This window comes from Rhinolophus sinicus, linkage group LG05, assembly GCF_036562045.2.
Source record: "Rhinolophus sinicus isolate RSC01 linkage group LG05, ASM3656204v1, whole genome shotgun sequence".
In the NCBI taxonomy this organism is placed as follows: Eukaryota; Metazoa; Chordata; class Mammalia; order Chiroptera; family Rhinolophidae; genus Rhinolophus; species Rhinolophus sinicus.
Window position 1 is genome coordinate 157235343 of NC_133755.1, and position 19427 is coordinate 157254769.

General features: G+C 39.2%; 1 long non-coding RNA gene across 1 annotated transcript in view; it reads left to right on the plus strand.

Annotated features, from left to right (window-relative positions):
• The first annotated feature begins 9973 nt into the window (after positions 1-9973).
• The window catches only part of LOC141571902 (uncharacterized), a 49252-nt gene continuing 39798 nt past the window's right edge, over positions 9974-19427 (plus strand). Inside the window, exon 1 of the long non-coding RNA XR_012496950.1 lies at positions 9974-10201. This is a non-coding gene — a long non-coding RNA (uncharacterized LOC141571902). The remainder of the gene's footprint in view (positions 10202-19427) is intronic.

Genomic DNA, 19427 nt, shown 5'->3' on the forward strand with positions numbered 1-19427 from the left:
CAGAGCAGTCCAAAATGTGACTGGGCCACAGTCAATTCTGGGGACATTCTGTGGTCAACAAAGATGCTCCCTCAGAGCATCGAAGGGCAAGTGTTCCAAGTACTGACTTTCAATGCCTTTCCCTCATCCAGAGAAACTTCCAGGACTGTGTCAGCACACAATCTGAAAGACATCCAGACATCTTATGCTAAGGAATCTGGTAAAGCAGACAATCTGTACAAGCCAGATGATTTTCCCTCCCCATGAACTAGTTTTTGATTGGGGCTTGTTCTGCCACTATCTCTGTGGATAAAGGGCACTGTTATTGTCCTTTGTACTCATGAAATCTTAGCTTTCTGTGCTCGGTGGCTGCTATGAAGACGTCAGTCCAGCTCTCTGGTGAACCTTCAGTGAAAATATATGGATTTGGGTGAGAGTGTGTGTTGGAGGAGGTGAGGGAGACACAAAGCAAATCAGTCCCCAGAACCACAGCAGGGCAGGACTGACCCTGACGTCATCACACTCCTAACCTGAGGATCTTACGCTGTTCTGTGGGGGTGACTGGGAAGATAATACTCATATGTGATACATGGGTGAACAGCTCCCAGAGGCACATACCAGCCCTCAAAGGGAAGATTCCCAAGCTAGAACTCCAAGGACAAAAATGGAGACAGTTAAGGCCAGGGGGATTGGAAGCATCTAGACAAAGTGGAAAATATATCAGAAAGAGTACAGATAAGCTAGAACAAAGTAGAATGGTGTGGTCAGAACACTGCAAATAATTCTCGTTTCTGGAGCACGAGAGAGACTAGCAAGATATGAGACTGGGAGACAAACAAGGGCCGGAGCATAAGGATTTTCAATACAAGATAGTGAGTGTGATTTTAACTTGGGATCGGTAGGTGTCAAATGAAAGGTTTGAAAGGTAAACAGAGGATTTATGTGTCTGGACTTGCCCTTGATAACAGTTACTCTGGCCACACTGTGGAGAGTGGGGAACCTAAGAAGTTGGCACAGGATCCCAGGGATAGATTCCTGATGGTGATGGCTGTGAATGGGGAGAGAAGTATATAAATTCAAAGAAATTAAGTTGCTACGAATTAGGATTTAGGATTTAGGTATGTTGCTGCTTCTCCTCATGTCCTCAGGCAAATCCAGCCTGACCTCTAGGTTTCCGGTTTGGGAAATTTGGTACATGTAGTGTAGTTCACAGATATCAAAAACATTGAAGAAGAAAAAAAGATTCTAGTTGACATTTTCATTGCTGTCAGTGGTGCTTGGTATTGGAGGGAGATATTGAATCTAGAGTTCGGAAGAGTTCGTTTGCAGATGGTGGTGGGTCTCAAAGTAGAATTGCCCAGTGGGACGATGAATTTGCAATGACTCCCTTCTTTGTTAAACGTCTTACCATGTCATAACTAAATTACTCTGAGAGCAGTCAATAAAATTCTAAATGATTGCGTCAGATCATATAAGTCATTTAAAAAGCATTTACAATGGGTGCGACCTAGAGACAGCATGGGTGAAATCTAGGAATGATGAGATTAATGCAGAATGTGTATGTACTATGAACAACACGGAACATTATTTAGGGTTGCCAGTTGATTTAACGTCCTGCTTCCCCATCTCCAGCCTTTCCCCAATTTCCAGTAAAAATAAAGTAATAATAATGTATCTGGACTTACAGCCCTGAAGAAATTCAAATGCTTCTATGAACTTTTCTTTGGTGACATGTGGACAAGTCATCACCAGCTTATGTCTGCTTGGAAACAAACATGACATTTCTAATTTATTTGACAAAAAAGAAAACCATTAGAGAAAGAGCACTACAGTAAAATGACAGATGATTTATTCATGTAGATTTATTCAGATGATTTGTCATGTATTCTTAGACAAATTAATGTATTTCCCAAAAATATGACTTTCATTAAAATATATGTTATGGTGGAACAAACCGTTTCATGAGAGCAGACAGTAATAACTTGTATATGAATAGAAATTAAAATTAATGCCAAACACACACCTCTAAAGCCATCCTATTTAGCTCATAAATTAAATCACTTCTACATCATTTATGGGAACAGCATGGGGTGGGATAGATGAAACACCTGAGAAGGCTCTGGGAAAAGGTGGTATAACATCAATTTTTTTTTAAATCTCTGAATGCATTTAGCTTTGCGTACCTAGATTTTGTTGTGTCAGACCCTCTTTCACAAGAATTAGTAGCAAACTATCTTAATACCTTAAAATTACATTTTGAAATTGGTATTTGTAATATTTAGTATATTTGGGTTATTTTATTGTGACTGCTATTGTAAGAGAAAAAAACTATCTCTTCTTTCACATTCATGACAGTTTTGAGAATCATCAACATGGGATTAAATAAAAGATTTCTAACTGTTCCAGAATCCTGTTCATATGTACTTTATGAAAAGCTTTCTTTTTCGTTTTTTAATTAGTTTCAGGTGTACAAAACAATGTAATAGTTAGACATTTATTATTTATATCCGTCACACAGTGATAACCCCCCTCTCTTCATCCACTACTCCTCTGACATCACATACAGCCATTACATCTACTCACAGCAAAGGAAACCATCAATAAAACCGAAGGGATCCTACTGAATGGAAGGAGATATTTGCCAATGATATATCCGATAAGAGGTTAATATCCCAAATTTATAAAAAACTCAACTCCAAAAAAACAAACAACCCAATTTAAAAATGGGCAGAGGATATGAAGAGACATTTTTACAAAGAGGACATACAGATGGCAAACAGACATATGAAAAAATGCTCAACCTCACTAATCATTAGAGAAATGCAAATAAAAACCATAATGAGATACCACCTCACCCCAGTCAAAGTGGCTATCATCAATAAATCAACAAACAACAAGTGCTGGCGCGGATGTGGAGAAAAGGGAACCCTTGTGCACTGTTGATGGGATTGCAGATTGGTGCAGTCGCTATGGAAAACAGTATGGATGTGTCTCAAAAATCTGAAAATGGAACTACCTTATGATCCAGCAATTCCACTCCTAGGTATCTGTCTGGAGAAATCCAAAACTCTAATTTGAAAAAAATTATGCACCCCTATGTTTATTGCAGCACTATACACAATAGCCAAAACATGGAAACAACCGAAATGCCCATCCGTAGATGACTGGATTAAGAAACTGTGGTACATTTATACAATGGAGTATTATGCAGCCATTAAGAAGAATGAAATCTTACCATTTGCAACAATATGGATGGACCTAGAGAACATTATGTTAAGTGAAATAAGTCAGACAGAGAAAGACAAATACCATATGATCTCACTTATATGTGGAATCTAAAGAAAAGAATAAATGAATGAACTAATCAGAAACAGTCTCAGAGACATAGAGGAAAAACTGAGGGTTGCTAGATGGGAAGGGCGTTTGAGGATAAGGAGGAAGATGAGGGGATTAGAAAACACAATCGGTAACCACAAGATTGCCACGGGGATATAAAAGTCAGTTTGGGGAATGTAATCACTAATGTAAAGATTGTGTAGGGTATCTGATGGATACTTGTCTCATTAGGGAGACCACCTCAGGGATGATGTAGATGCCTGATCACCGCACTGTACACCTGAAGCTGAACAATAATGAATGTCAACTACAAGTTTATATATATGTATATAATTTTTATATATATTATATATTTACATAATTTTTATAATTTTATATAATTTATATATGTATTTACATATATGTTTGTATATATATAGTAATATCATTTTTTAACTTTCATTTAGTTTTATAAATGACAAGTGCATTTTTCAAATTCTGAGGACCCACTGCTTTCCTAATAAACCTACTACCATGAACAGTTACCACTTTTGTTAATATATATTGTTACCATGTTTGGCTCAAGAATTGATTTTAAAGAAGAGAAACGGGAACATTTCCTATCCTCCGTGCAGAGCAGGCTTATTTATTCATGCACCTCCTTCCATATGCCTGAAGCTTATTGCTGTAGTTTTACTCATCTGACCTCAGCAGTGTCTGCTTGGAATAAACAGATGGTACTGTTGAAGCAAGGTAAGGAATGGGAACTTGTAGGAAGTGGTCAGGCTTTGATTAATCAGTAGCTCTGGAGCCAGCTCTAGAGTGAGCATGCGATGCAGAAGGAGGAAGAAGAAGAAAACTAACATTTGGAGAGACTTATAATGAGCCAGGAGCTTACCACATGTTACCTCATTTAATTATCACATCCCTGGGAGTTGGTATTATTAGTCCTACTGTATAGTTTAAGTGACCTCCGAAGGTCATATAATATAGAGTTGGAACTTAGGTTTATCAGGTGCACTATCTAGACTGCCAGATACTTGCACTGTATCTGGCTGTCCATTTACTGTAATTGAGTTACTCAGAATTTTCAGTTATGATCTGAGGAAAAGTGGAATCAAGAGCAAGTGAGATTGCAAGCAGTGTAGTTAACTAACTCTTTTTCTTACCCCATGGATGTAAATGCCATCCAAGTAACATCCTCTTATGTGACAAATGGTGCTTACGCTGTAGAAATGTTACTTTTACAGGTAAATGCTAAAAGGACCCTTAGCTGATGATTTAGCTGAGCAATCACAATTACGCCCAGTTATATATGGAAGCCCAAGAGCTAATTATCCAGTGAAACATATTGAAGTTATTTATATCTAGGTAAAAACAGATTTTTCAAGTGCTCCTTTTTCGAAACACATACATCAGTAGCTCTTGGCACACCTGACTTATAGGCTCCCTGGCCCTGAGGGGGGCCCTGGACAGGCATGTGACCAGAGTGGGGAGTTAGGATGCTTCTAGAGCTACCTAGTGTAGGGAAAACAATTCAGGGCGGAGCACTGAGGGATCAGCATGATTTCCAGGGTACGTGGATGGAAGATGCTCAGAAGGAAGTCACGAAAGCGTAAGTGCAGAAAAAGAGGTTAGAAATAACTTGGCCAACATTATATATTTTCTAAAATTCTATAGTGGACATGACTTTTTTTAAATTGTAAAACACATAAAATTTACCATTTTAAGCATTTTTAAGTGTACAGCAGTGGTATCTAGTACATTTACATTGTCATGCTGTCACCACCATCCATCCCCAGAGCTCTCTACATCTTGCAAAACTGAAACTCTGTACCCATTGAACAATAACTCCCCATCCCTCCTCTCCCCAACCCCTGGCCACCGCTATTCTACCTTCTGTCTCTATGAATTTGACTACGTTAGGTGCCTTATATAAGTGCAATCGTGCAGTGTTCATTCTTTTGAGACTGGCTTATTTCACTTAGGATAACGTCCTCAAGGTTCACCCATGTCATAGAGTGTCTCAGAATTTCCTTCCTTTTTAAGGCTCACAAATATTCCATTGTAGGTGTACACCACAGTTTGTTTATTCATTCATCCACTGATGAACACTTGGGTTGTTTCCACCTTATAGCTGTTGCAAATAAAGGTGATATGAACATGGGTGTACAAATATCTGTTTAAGTCCCTGTTTTCAGTTCTTCTGGGTATACACCCAGAAGTGGAATTGTTGGATCATGTAGTAAATCTACTTTTAAATTTTTAAGGAACTGCTACACTGTTTTCCATAGCATCTGCACCATTTTACATCCCACTAAGAATGCACAGGATATCAATTTCTCCATATCCTGATCGTTGCTATTTCATGTTTTTTGATTCAGCCAGTCTAATATGTGTGAGGTGGTTTCTTATTGTTGTTTTTATTTGCATTTCCTTAATGATGAGTGATCTCTTGAGTATCTCTTGATGTGCTCATTGGCCATTTGTATGTCTTCTTTGGAGAAATGTCTATTTGATCCTTTGCTAATTTTTTTAATTGTGTTGTTTGCTTTTTTGTTGTTGTAGTGAAGAAATTCTTTATATATCCTGGGTATTAACCTCTTATCAGATATATAATTTGCAAATGCTTTCTGAGATTTCATGTTTTGCCTTTTTTATAGTAAAAATTAGAGTTTTGCGTACTCGGTATCCCCTCAGCCTCTCCTTGTGGGCATATGTCTCAGTTAGTTAAGCAGCATATTCTATCCTATTTGCCACAATAATTTATTTGCCCACAGATGGGTATGGGACCCAAGCTGGGCCTATGAAAATTCACCCCAATGCTTTCCTCCAAAGCTGTTGTAAAAGATGCACTTTCTTTCTGGGATCCTGACCTCTGGTGGCTATGTCAACCTTGAACTCTAGGACCATCATCCTTATCACATTCAGAGAGAACCTGAATATGAAGCCAGCACCAGGAAAACAGAGTTGAGAGATCAAGCCCTGGTGAGATTGTTGGAGCATTTAGTTTTAGTATGTCAGGAGCAGAGGTTCAACTCAACAGCCACAACTGGATTTTTATTTCCAGAGCCAAATACTTTTGTCTGTCTTCCCTTCCCTTCCCTCCCTTTCCCGCCTCTCCCCTCGTCTTCTGTCCTCTTTTCTTCTTTCTATTTTTCCTTAAACTTTTTTAACTTTGGTTTCTATCATTTGTCATCAAAGAGTGTGCACTAATAACCAATTAGAAATAGTGATTCGTGTAGCAAACAGCTCCAAGCATGTCCTTCAGTCATTGGTTGGGAGAATAAAGGAGGTTAGAGTTGGTCACTCACATAGAGTTGTTGGGGACTCCTGATTCTCTCTCTAGGTCTTCTGTTCTTTCCACCACACAGTAGCCAAGAGATCAACAAGATCTCTTGGGGACAACAAGAGGATGGAAGGGAGAGACTATTTGTTTAAAAGAAAGGGGTCTTATACTAGTTTATCCTATAATACTTCAAAGTTGTTACTTTCAAATACAGCCAACTTTCCATATTCACAGGTTCTACATCCACAGATTCAACAAACCACAGATTGAAAACATTCAGGGGAAAATGTAACATTGCTACTGACCCATACTATGTAGTTAGGCCTACGATGGTATGTCTATACTGAAATGCACAGAATTTTTCTAGTCTTTATTCCCAAAGCAATATAGTATAACAACGATTTACATAGATTTTACATTGTGTTAGGTATTATAAGTAATCTAGAGATGATTTAAAATATATAGGAATATGTGTGTAGAATATGTATATACAAATTCTATGCTATTTTAAATAAAGGCTTTGAGCATCTGCAGATTTGGGTATCTGTGTGTCTCTGTGTGTGTGTGTGTGTGTGTGTGTGTGTGTGTGTGTGCGCGCGTGCGTGCGCGGGGGGAAGGTGGGGTGTCCTGGAACCAATCCCCCCACAGATATCAAGGGATGATTGTATTTTTCCCACTAAATTACAGAGCTCTTGATAAATCCTGGGACCTCACTTTACGTCACTCTACAAGTCATCAGTCCATCCTGAGACTACAGGTATCAGTACTGTCCTCTCAGTTCCATCTACCTTCCCCACCCCATTCTCACCTCCTGACCACCTTTGAAATGTTTAGAACAAACTTACCCAGTTGGATGCCAGAGCCTGTGACCACTCTTTGTTTTCCTTTGGAAAAATGGTTGGCCTATCACTCTGATTTGTTCCAGTCCCACGTATAGGCATGCAGTGTGTCCAGTAAAAAAGAGCACTGCTGAACCACATAAAGTCTCCAACATTCTGTATGACTGGAACCAGTGTTGTAGTTTGCAGTGTATAGGTTTCCTCTAGTTTCCTATTTCTCAAAATAGCCATATGGGCACCCACCTGGAGAGCTTATTTACTTTGCTTTTAGATGAACCAGAACTTTTATTTATTTTTTTTAACAGCAGAATGATAAGCCGTAAAAGGAGGAGTTTCTATTACAACAATTGAAAGAACCTTAGCGCTAGAAAACACATTATGCTAATGAACAACAAATCACGAGTTTGACAGTCATGAAACTGTTGCTGAGACATTTGTCTGTCTTTCTACAGGGCACTGACTTACGCTTGTAGGTATTTATTTCTTAAAGTTATGTCTAGGAATACATTCCCTTCCCTGAAATTCCCTTCTTTAATGACAAAATTGCGTATAATTAATGCTTTTTTTATTTTGTTTCAAAAATTTGGTCTAGCAGAGTTTCATCCTGAACACTTAGTTGTAATCATGTGTATTAACTACAAAACATGAGATATTTGTGTAACTTTGACCATAACGTGTCCTAGCCTGAAGCTACCTCTGTTCTCATGAGAAGCAGCATAATATCTTTTAAATAACAAATCTCATCCTCAGAAAATTTCCCAGTTGCGTTCTCTTCTTGGGATATTTTTTAAAAAATTAAAACAGACCGCAATGAAATAAAATGAAAATAAAATGATCTGTAATAGTGTAGGCAAGTGGAATTAAAGTACATTTTCCATTCAAAACAATGTCTAAATGAATGTCTAAATTCATCAGCCTTTCACTGCCTAATAATGTGACATGTTTACAATGTTGAAGGAAATCAGGTGTTTTCATGCTAAATGAAAATAAAATTTATGTACTGCTATTACCATATTCTTTGCCTGGTGTTTCTCACTCTATTCATCATTAAAGGCTGCTCAATAAATACTGTGCAAACTGCATGTGGGGATATTATGCAGTAATAACTCAGAATCAGCTATAAATAACTACCTACCAGAGCCTTGGGAAGAGTCAAAGGCTTAGGAGGGAACGTTTGCTCCCCAATTGCTAAATTGTGAAAAAGAAAATTATTTGTCTATTTTTCTTCTTATTTGATACACTGGAAACAAGGCTTGGACATTAGCACTTTAGCCTAATAAAGGTCTTTATCCATCACCACGTGAGCTGAGGCAGGCAGTAGGCTAAATGGTGTGATTTTAGAGACTAAAATTTTCTGTGCCCAATTATACCAGAAAGCTGAGGAAAGAGAGTTACTTGTCTCTCCTGTATATTAGTTATCTCTTGCTGTGTAACAAATTATCCCAAAACTTAGCATCTTAAAACATCAACCATTTATTACCTCACATAGTATCTGAGGGTCAGGAATCTGAGAGTAGCTTAGCTGGGTGGTTCTGATTCAGGGTCTCATAAGATTACTGTCAGGTCTCATAGTAAGCCAGGACTACAGTCATTTCAAGGCTGGAACAACTGGAGCATCTTCTTTCAAGTTCACTTAAATGATTATTGACAAGAATCAGTCCTTCCTTGTCTCTTGGCTGCAGCTTCAGTCTTTTGTCACATGGACCTCACCAAAAAGTAGTCACAATATGGCAGCTTGCTTGCATCACTGAGAGATCCAAGAGGAAGAGATAGAGTGAGCTGGCAAAAGTGTCCCAAATGGAAGCTGCAGTACTTTATGCCTAATCTCAGAAGTGGCATATTTTTTGCCATGTACTGGTCACACATATCAACCTTGAGACAATGTGACAAAGGACAACAGGGTATCAATACCTGGAAGTGGGAGTCACCAGGGGTTTACCTTAGAGACTAGCTACCTCACTCTTGAGCGGAGCTGGCGCTGATGCTCAAGAACAGATTAAAAAGTGAAATGAATCAGCATAGTCCATTTGGAAGCACACACTTCAGGGTAAGACATACATGGGTCCAAATTCTAGAGTGATTCTTGACACCTTGTGGTAATTACTTACCTCCCTGGGCCTTCAACTTCCTACCTCTAACTCTTTAACAACCCTTCCCACACTGTTGTTGTGAGAGTTAAATGAAATAATATTTAAAGAGCATTCCTATTGTGAAGGTTCCTCTAAAGGAAATTAATGACAAAAACAAAAACTTTTTTTGTTAAGTTAGAGAAAGGAATTCAAAAGCAGTATGACGCAGTACTTTGGAGAGCACAGTGTCCTTGGGCATGGACTGCCACAGGTGACTCAAGGGTGCCAATAATGTTCCAGAAAGGGTAATGCTTCTATTACTGAAAACTAAGGTAATGCTCCTACATCGCTGTATTGGCCAGAGTTTCCTGGGAGTGCTGTTGAGTCACTTCCCAAGCATGTATTAAGTACCCCTGAGCCAGCCACTGCGAGGACTAGGGTTACAAAAACAAGTAAAATTCAGTTCCTGACATCAAGTTGCTCCTAGTCTTGCCCGGGGGTGGAAAGCAGTGTGAGGAGAGAGGCATAAGACAATTCTATCCTTAGGTAGATGTTTAAAGAAAGAAGCCTTTGTGCTCAGAGAAAGAAGGGCCTGACTCTCTGGAAAAGAGAAGGATCCTCAACTAGCTCTTGGCATTCAAGCAAGGGAATGCCAGTTGGCAGGGGCAAGAACAGCCTGGGCACAGAAGGGGGAATTCTTTCGTATACAAGTAAGTACCACTGCCTATTTTCAATGATTTTTATTGCTTAAGGAATGGAATATGGATGTCCTTTAGATCTTTCAAGTCAAGTGGGTGTCCCATTGCAAGGCAAAAAGAGAGGCCATGAGTCCATTACTTGGTTTCATATCAGCAGCCAAGTGTCTGCCTTTGATAGAAAGAGAGGCATTATGGACATTTCTATATTTGTACTTTTGTGTTTGTTTTTTTTTTCACTTACAAAAGATTTATCCCAAGATTCTTTAGCAGCAGAAATTCTTCAATTTATTTAAAGTACTATTCAGTTTGATAAGGTGTTTACCTTATCAAATCTGTATATGCCAATATATTCTAGCTTATTTCCTTCTTACTAAGGGCATTCTCTCTTTTCTGCCCCTCAACAAGAGCATCTCGAAGGTCATGATTTGTAATATTTGCTCATGCTTGAAAAAAGGAATAAATGATTTGAATATGCAAGATTATAACTAGTCAAACGAAACCAAGAGATTGCCTTTTTAGCATATCTGACCATAGGTTTACAAGAGATTTTGAGATTTAATCAAGCCTGAACTCTACTTTATATGATTTATTTTTTGTTCCCTTTTTTCTCTTTGTCATTAGAATTCCTTTCTTTGTAGACATTCTTTTGTCTGCAAAGGAATATGCTGAGAATAGTAGCTGGAAGTAGCTAGTGACAATCATTAGGGAAATGTTTTCGTGGTTTAATATTGACAAAGAACTGATCACAAGAACTCTGCTCTCCGAATCTGATTTTAGTGAAAACGTGGAGATTAAATGTAAATAATTGGATGAAGCTGATAAAAAGTGATATTTAGAAATTGATTTGTACTGATAGAAAAAAACTTAAAAATATGTATAAAAAGTCCAGATAGAATGATAGGACAAGCACTGAATTAAGAATCAAGAAAACTATTTCCTGATCTTAGTTTTAGGATTTGTTTTGTTTTTTTTTAATTGAGATATAATTGACATATAATATTATATTAGCTTCAGGTGAGCAACATAGCAATTCAATATTTATATACATTTTGAAATGATTATTGAGATACATCTACCGTGTTTCCCCGAAAATAAGACTGGGTCTTATATTAATTTTTGCTCCAAAAGATGCGTTAGGGTGTATTTTCAGGGGATGTCTTATTTTTTCATGTACAACAATCTACATTTATTCAAATACAGTCATGTCATCTTCTTCTAGAACATCGTCATAACATACTAAATGCATCCGTCTGGCTAACGATCTTAACTGGGGCTTATTTTCAGGGAAACATGGTAGTTAACATCTATCACCACATATAGTTACTTTTTTTTTTCTTGTGATGAGAACTTTTAAGATCTACTCTCTTAGCATCTTTCAAATATACAATATTCTATTGTTAACTATAGTTAACATGCTGGACATTACATCCCCAGGATTTATTTATTTTATAACTAGAAGTTTTTACTTTTGACCAACTTTACCCAATTCACCCACCTTGAGCCCTCTACATCTGGCCCCCCAACCTATTCATTGTATCTATGAGTTCAATTTTTTGTTTACTTGCTTGTTTGTTTAGATTTCACATGTAAGTGAGAGCATACTATATCTTTCTTTGACTTATTTCACTTAACATAATGCCCTCAAATTCCATCAAAAAATTCTTCTGCACCCTGTTCTTCAGGAACCCTTATATAAAGTGAAATAAGAGGATTAGAAATGATTGTTTCCAACTTTTTTACCTTTGGGGGGATTCTGAGTATTTATAGTTGATTGGAACTTGGAAATGATATAATAAAAGAATATGTGATTTCTGTTTGCATTTAAGAAATATTTTGGCATCTGGCATTAAAAGCTATGGATTCGTTTATTCAACAAAAACTATTATGTATCAAGCCCTCCAACGGGCACTGGATCATACAGCAAAGAAAGAAGGCCTGGCCCCTAGGGGTGTTTGGAGATTGGGGGGAGGGGAGGTATAGTTAGGAGCACAGTCAACTACACTGCCTGGATAAGTACTGTAATCAGAGCTATATGGCATGGTATTTGGAATGGAATAATATTCCCAGTTTAATAATTTTGAAGTGGAATCCCTTTTCAGCCATGTTAAAAGAAAAACTAAAACAGCTTCCAATTCTTACATCACAATATAAACAGCGTAGAGGATTCCAAAAAATTCAGGCCTTCTGTTAATCCAGTGCAGAGAAGGCATATGTGCTTAGACATCTGTTTAGACATCTACTTAGCAAGCATTCTGTCAGCCTGTCAGGACCAGAACCACAGCTGAAACACATACAGCCCCAGACATCAGCTGTAAGGCAACCAAATGGTGCCTTACCAAAAATTACCTTAGAATTCAAAGTATCCAAACAGTTTGACAGCACAACCAATAATTTACGAAGGAAAACCCACAGCCCAAAGACATACAAAGCCCCTAAATTCAGTAAGGAACCATTCTGAATTTCAACTGGCTCACTTCAGTACTGAATTTGAAATCTTCTCTATAAAACAAGACAATGCATAAAACCATGAAAATGGGCAAAATATAAAGACATGTTAGGTACTAGCCAAATGATGATAGATTAATTGGCAAGATCACAGAAATTCAAAGCACTTGGCAATATTGGAAATTTCTCGTTTGACATCCTGTTATTTTTATGAGAAGTTAAAAATGGAGATGCTTTTTATTTTTAGATTTTCAGAGCACCAGTGCAAGGAAATGGACTAGTAGGTTGTTTCTAAATTGGTCTCATATCTACTAACAGTAATTAAAGAAAAACTAAAGTCCCCATGCACCCAGAAAAAGCCTGTGAGTTCTACAGCTTTGCTAACTAGTAAACACTAGAAACTAGTTTTAAACCTGTTAAATCAATAAAATGCAGTTAAAGGGCCATGGTAACAAGCAAACACCAGAGCTGATTTTAAACTTGTCTATTCAAGTAATGAGGACTTGCTGGAGTGAAAGCAACTCTGAAGACCAATCAGTGGCAGCCTTACATTTTCAAAGCCAGCCATTGGGTGGCACACAAACTCTAGTGAACATGTTTCTAAGGCTGAAATCAACTCACCCCTGCCTCTGTCACCAACACAAAACTCTTTTTCCAAGACTATGGCAACCTTCTCTTGTTTTTGTAACCAACCCAACCCAAAACAAGTTCTTTCCCAAACCCTTTGCAAGATCTTTCTTTGTAAGACTAGCCAAGTTCTCCCTTACTTTTAAGCAAGCAATAAATTCAACTTTGTATTTTGGGGATCAAATGTGTTGGTCTCTTCTTTCTCTGCACTATATACACATTATTTGAAATTGTAAATTGAATCTTTAATTTTTTATCACTTTGTGCAGACTTGTTTTTCTACATAATGACCCATAATGCTAAAATATTTTATTTAGGAAACATTCTTTATTAAGTATGGATTCAGACCCCTAGGTAAAATCTATCTGCTTTTTACAAATTTATCTTTACTTACAAATTCTGCATTTAATCTGCCTGAAATTCAGCTGGGATTTCCTATTTTTGTTTATGGCATAACCATCCACCTCATTCTCCAAACTGCAAACCTTGGTCTTCGTATGGACACTTCCTTCTCTCTTCCCTCTCCAAGCTTATCAATACCACTTATGAAATGTCCTTTAAATCTCTGTCCCCACCTCATTCCTTTGAACTTATCCTTAATTAATGATTTCAACTCCTTTTTCCAAGATGATTAACAGTGTCAAATTGTTACCTGAAGTAGCTCTCACCCTTCTTATACATCCCATGTGAGCCAGCCCACTGGGGTGATAAAGAACAGAACTAAGCTTGTCCCTCTGCTCTTTGAAAGTCTGTTTACAAGACGCCAGGATCTCTTAAGAGACGGAGTGAAGACTCCTTAACATGACAGTATGTCACCAACATTGCTGAATTCACCCTCCTCTCTAACCATTGCAAGGCTGGGTGTCATGCAGGGACTCTGGTCGCGCTCCCTGCACAAGAACGCAGGATACGGTGAGGCCAAAAAGGAACAACAAAGGAGCCATGGATAGGGGAGTCATACCACTATAGTCTCGCTGGAGGCTGGGTTGGAGACACAGGAAGCATGAGCCACTTGACCCACATTCTGCCATCTGCTTCTCTGCCAAACAACCCACCAATCAACCCCCCAATGTATCCACGGCAATTATATTAGTGGCTAATGGCTAACCGGCTACAGCTGACAGCCAACTAGTCACAGCTGGTGGCCATCTACTACCCGAGCCAGCACCTTTCCACATGAGGCTAAAAGCCTGGAAACTGTTCTCTGGGACTCTGTCCCCACACTGAGTTTCACATGGACCTCGTTTGGTCTTCCTTAAACATCTTGTGGCTCATTGCTAATGCTAATGAATTCCTCTTCTGAAAACTCCTTTTAGTTTTCCAAACATTATTATATCCCTATCTCAGGCTGACAAAATCTCACTCATACTTAAATCATCTCCCCATGCTTTGCAATCCATTTTGTTACTAGTAGAGTACAGAATGCATTCATGCTCATTGTGCGTGCTTTCCTCCCCTCCTGGGAGCATCTTAGGCAAAGGCAAAATCTTATTCTTCTTGAGCTCTATTGGTCAGAACAAAAGGTAATATAGAGTAAGAGTCCAGTAAATCTTAGCTAAAAAGGATTTCATTAGTATATGGACTAGTTTCTGCAGCAGACTTGAATGTGTTCACAGAACTTGCAGAATTTCCCTACTGAAAACTCTTCATCCTGTTCATCCACTTGACCTTGACCTCTCAGCACTGCCTATATTAAGGTCTGTAAGTTTCTATGAGCAAATGTTAGTCTCTGGTTTCATTTTCCTCTCTGCTGGGCTCCCTCTGAGCTATTCATATGAGAGAAGGCCAAGGCATTCCAGAATGAATGTTTGCATGTGTTTCCGGAGGAATGTTTCTTGGACTTTCCTGTCTTCACTGGCATTTTAAAGGAATGACTTCTTAGATGGCAACAGATTGCATTATGTTTGCCTTGGCAATTATTAGCAACGTTTTGGCAGATAGATTCCTACCTCCCTGTTTGAGAGGTGAGAGTTTAGAGAAACATTTATTGAACACTTACTCTATGGCAGGTACTAGGTTAGATGACGAGGGTACAAGACAATTAAAGCACACATTCACCCTCAAAAATTTGCGCTCTGATAATGAATGAGGCAAGTATTCAAGCAGATATTAAAGGCACTCAAAGAAGAGCTGGTGTGCAGCATGAAGGAGGTGTTCCTAAAGCACAGAGAAGGACTGAGCAGGCCTTCCTGGGAGGTGATGTCTCAGCATATATGCTTATGCATTATGCATCTGAGCATATATCCAGATACATGCTGCCTAGAAAACACAGCATAGGAGGGGCTTGGGGAATCTAATAAGGCTCTGCTACTTGGAAATCTTAGCAAGGTCTTTCAAGTAAATAATTTTAATTTATTTTAAAATTCCTTTTTTCACAGGCCCCTCAAATGCATGAATTTTTTTGTTGTTGTTTGTTTTGCCTTGCCAATTCCATTCCTATAGTGTAGTATACTGCCGTACTTTTGGGGTCTCCTCACACTAGGCTTATGTAATATAAGAATAAATGTGTCTACAAAAGCGAACATCACTAACCATTTAGAGGCCACACTTCTAAGAACCTCCAGCCTGGTCAAGGGGTGGAGTCCTGACAACAGGCCAGTAAAACTGATCAGATTGAATAACTCACAGGGCATTGTGCAAACACGCTGGTCACGCGCTGTCATGGTGGCAACCATTTGAACTGATGCACAGACAGGGCCTTTGCGTCCGTTTGACTTTTACGTGCCCAACTCGCAGGATCAGTTCAGGGCGCTCTAATCCCTCCTGCTGAGCTCAGGTCATTAAATACTCGCCCTACATTTTACAGCTTCAACCCTGTGACAGGGGAGCTGCCCCCAGCTCGGTGCCAGGCACACAGCAAAATGGGGATTAATAAACCCTACCTCAGTGTAGCCAAGAGCTCTACAGCTGCTTCTTGCAATTAGACTTGTCATCATTCTCTCAAGAAGCCCCTGTTGATTTTTAAATCCTAATTGGCAGGAGACACCTGTTTCCCATGGGAAGGATGGGAAGGGGTCATCCCCTTGCAGCAGGCAGAGGAGAGAGGTGGAGAAGCTGATTGAACGCATGCAAATATCTTTGCTCAAATCCATTTGCTTCCATGTAGTGTTTCTGTTGTTTCTTTTTCATTTTCTTTTCTTTATTTCTTTCCAAACATAGCATGTCCAAAGTCAGCTTAAGTCAACTTAGTACTTAGAAGTAAGTAAGCATTTGCCCCTGAATCTTTTTCTTTTCTTTTTCTTTTTGACCAAGAATTTACCACTAATTCCTCCCTAAGGCTCCTCCTTACTCGCCATCCAGCACCCGCCCTTCCCCCCTTCCCCCTCCCCCACAGGAGTACTTTTTCCTCGCTACAGTTTTTCCCAGGATCCTGGCTGTCATTCATTCTGGTTTTTTTCTTTGTTTGTTTGTTTGTTTGTTTTGTTGTTGTTGTTTTTTTAATTGACTGCCTGCGAGCTGCTTAAACTCTGTAACCTATTTGTTCCTATAAAGAGTATTAAGTACATTTTCAGTTCCTGTCTTCACCGAGCTTGCGTTCTACATACAGGGAGGCATTAGAACGGCATGGAATAATACATGTGAAATATTGTTTCTAGGAACAGATTGGACGGTCCATGAGTAGAAGGAAGAAATGGTAAAGGCTCTCAGACAGTCTTCCTAGAGGTTTGGGCATTTTGATTTTCTCTAAAACTTAATCGCCTTAGAGTTTCTGCTTAGATCTAATGCTTGAAATTATGTAAAGGGTAGCCAGTAATGTCAGCTAGAATGAACTGTGATCATTTATCTTAACTAATACCACTGAATGTCTTCAAATTAAGTATTCCTATCATTTATTAGACTCTTATTAGGGAAATAGGTAGAGTAATAAGAATAAAATAACTGGATAGAGAAATGGAGGAGGCTATGAATCAGTGAAAAGGGAGAAGCAATGGAAACAATTCTCATTTGTAGACAACAAGCATTTATTGAACAACTAGTACACATCAGGATCTTTTGTAGCATTCGGACCTCTTTTGGATCACCCCAGGTATCAAGTCGGTTTGTAAGCACTGTCCGCTTAACAGAACTGTGCCAGTAGCCAGTTAAGCCCTCTCATCAACCTTGCCATGTCCTTGTGGGCTTCAGTGAAGTTAGGCAATCAGGGAAGACTTATTCTGGAGCCCAGCTGAATACAGTGGGACGTGTCTTCAAATGTAATACAATAAATGCAAATATTTTTTTTCTGTCTTGTTTTACTCACTCTATGTCTTTTTTTATGTCTAGTTTTCAAGACTGTAAACTATGTGTTTTGTTTGCTTATAGTAGCAGTGTGATTGTCACTGCTGAAAACGTTAAAGGAAGTAAAAGACTGATTCTCGCCCTTGAGAAATGTGTGTATGTTGGTACACGATTATGCATGGTGAGAACGACCTGCATTCATGTAATTCTGCATGGGGGTTTAATTAAAGGCATTGGAGTCCAATGTACCCCATGATAACTCTACAGGGAATTCCATTGTTATTACTAATCTGAGAGTCTGTTAAAATTCTGGATAAACAGTTCTCAAAACTTAGTGTCTAAAAAGATTACCCAAGAATCTCTTTAAAGTGCAGATTCCTGGGGTCCAAAACTCTAGTGATTCTGATTCAGTAGATCTGTAGTGGGGGCTAGAAATAAACATTTAATAAGCGCTCCAGATGATTTTGATGGGGTTGGCCTGTACCTTGTACTCTAAGACAATATGAGACCTTCCCCCACCCTCTGTATAAGAGAGGTTGCCAATGGAAGGATAAAATTACAAGAGAACCATTTCTGGCTCCTTGATTTTTCACTTAGGACTAAGTGGATTTCAGTCATGACTGTTGAAGTATTTCTAAGGCTCATGAGTTGCTCCTGTGGTCCCATACACATAACTCCATTTGAAAAACTATATACTTGCCTTGACTATATACTGGCCTTAAATATATCTTTATCAGGTACATAAAATAGTCTTTGACTATTGGTATGGCCTTTGACTCTGCATTCCTTTCAAAGGTAGGGCCTGCTCTGTAAGTGGTTCAGAGCTCACTTATTACCATATAAGGAGAGGGATAACTTAGGCTAAAAGCTCCTTTGAGATGTTGGGAACAAAATGTGAAGCTTTGCAGCCTCCGTGTGTTCATGATGTCAGCAACAGTGAGTAGCACAAAGAACTTAGAGGATAATCAGTGATTCATTCAGGAAGAAATAGCTTGCACCTGTGAGAAGGCTGAAGGCGCCACTTGGCATTATTGGGGTGCTGCCTCAGCTAGAAGGCAGCCTCTGTCCCCGAACGAACTGACAGCTTGTAGATCTTAGGCAGAACTGGGCCTCTCTCACTGTTATGTTTTGCTTTTGGAGTGAAAGCAAACTTGTGACTCACATGGGAGCTGAGAGGAGGTATGTGCTAAGTAGCATTCAGTCTTGGCAGGAGGGCAGCCGCTGCAGACATGGCATGCTATCGAATAAGCACATGTGTTCTTACAGTATGCCTCATGGCCAGGCCACTTTATCTCCAGTAATCCCAATCTATGTCCTGAATCACATCATTTGGCTGTTGGTCAGACCCCATGTACTGTTGGCTTGGGGAATAATGAAACGTGATCTCAAGACAAGATAGGATCATGATCTGAAGAGGCACTGATGTATTTCTCTCCCCCAGCAGCTCAACATTAAATGTAACATGGCATCAGGAAAAATACATTTAACGTGCCACCAGTAGAGAAGTCCAAACATTGCCTTCCATGCATGGAATCTGCCTCCATAGCTTATGATGGCTGACAGGAACAAATCGATGTCAAAGATAAAAAGAACAGCAGAAAACAAAGCTTCAACAAGAGGCGGCGGTAGCCCAGACTCTATTTGCTGTCACTGGCACTAGTCATTTGTCTTTGAGGGGGCACTGCTTGCTATTATACGTGTCATTCAAAACACTATTTATCAAAGCCCTTCAGGGTACAATAATGTAAAGAGAAAAAACCCTCTGTGTTTAAAGAGTGCGGTGATGGAGACGAGGCCATCCCTCGATCTCAGTGTGGTCTCAGCAGCTCCTTTGAGTATGCACAGTGAGGTGGGCCAAAGTCTCTGATCTAGGAAGGGGCAGGAAGGCAGTCTTCGAGCAGGCTCCAGGCACACTGCGGCTGAATCTCTGTAGCCACTGATGATCAGA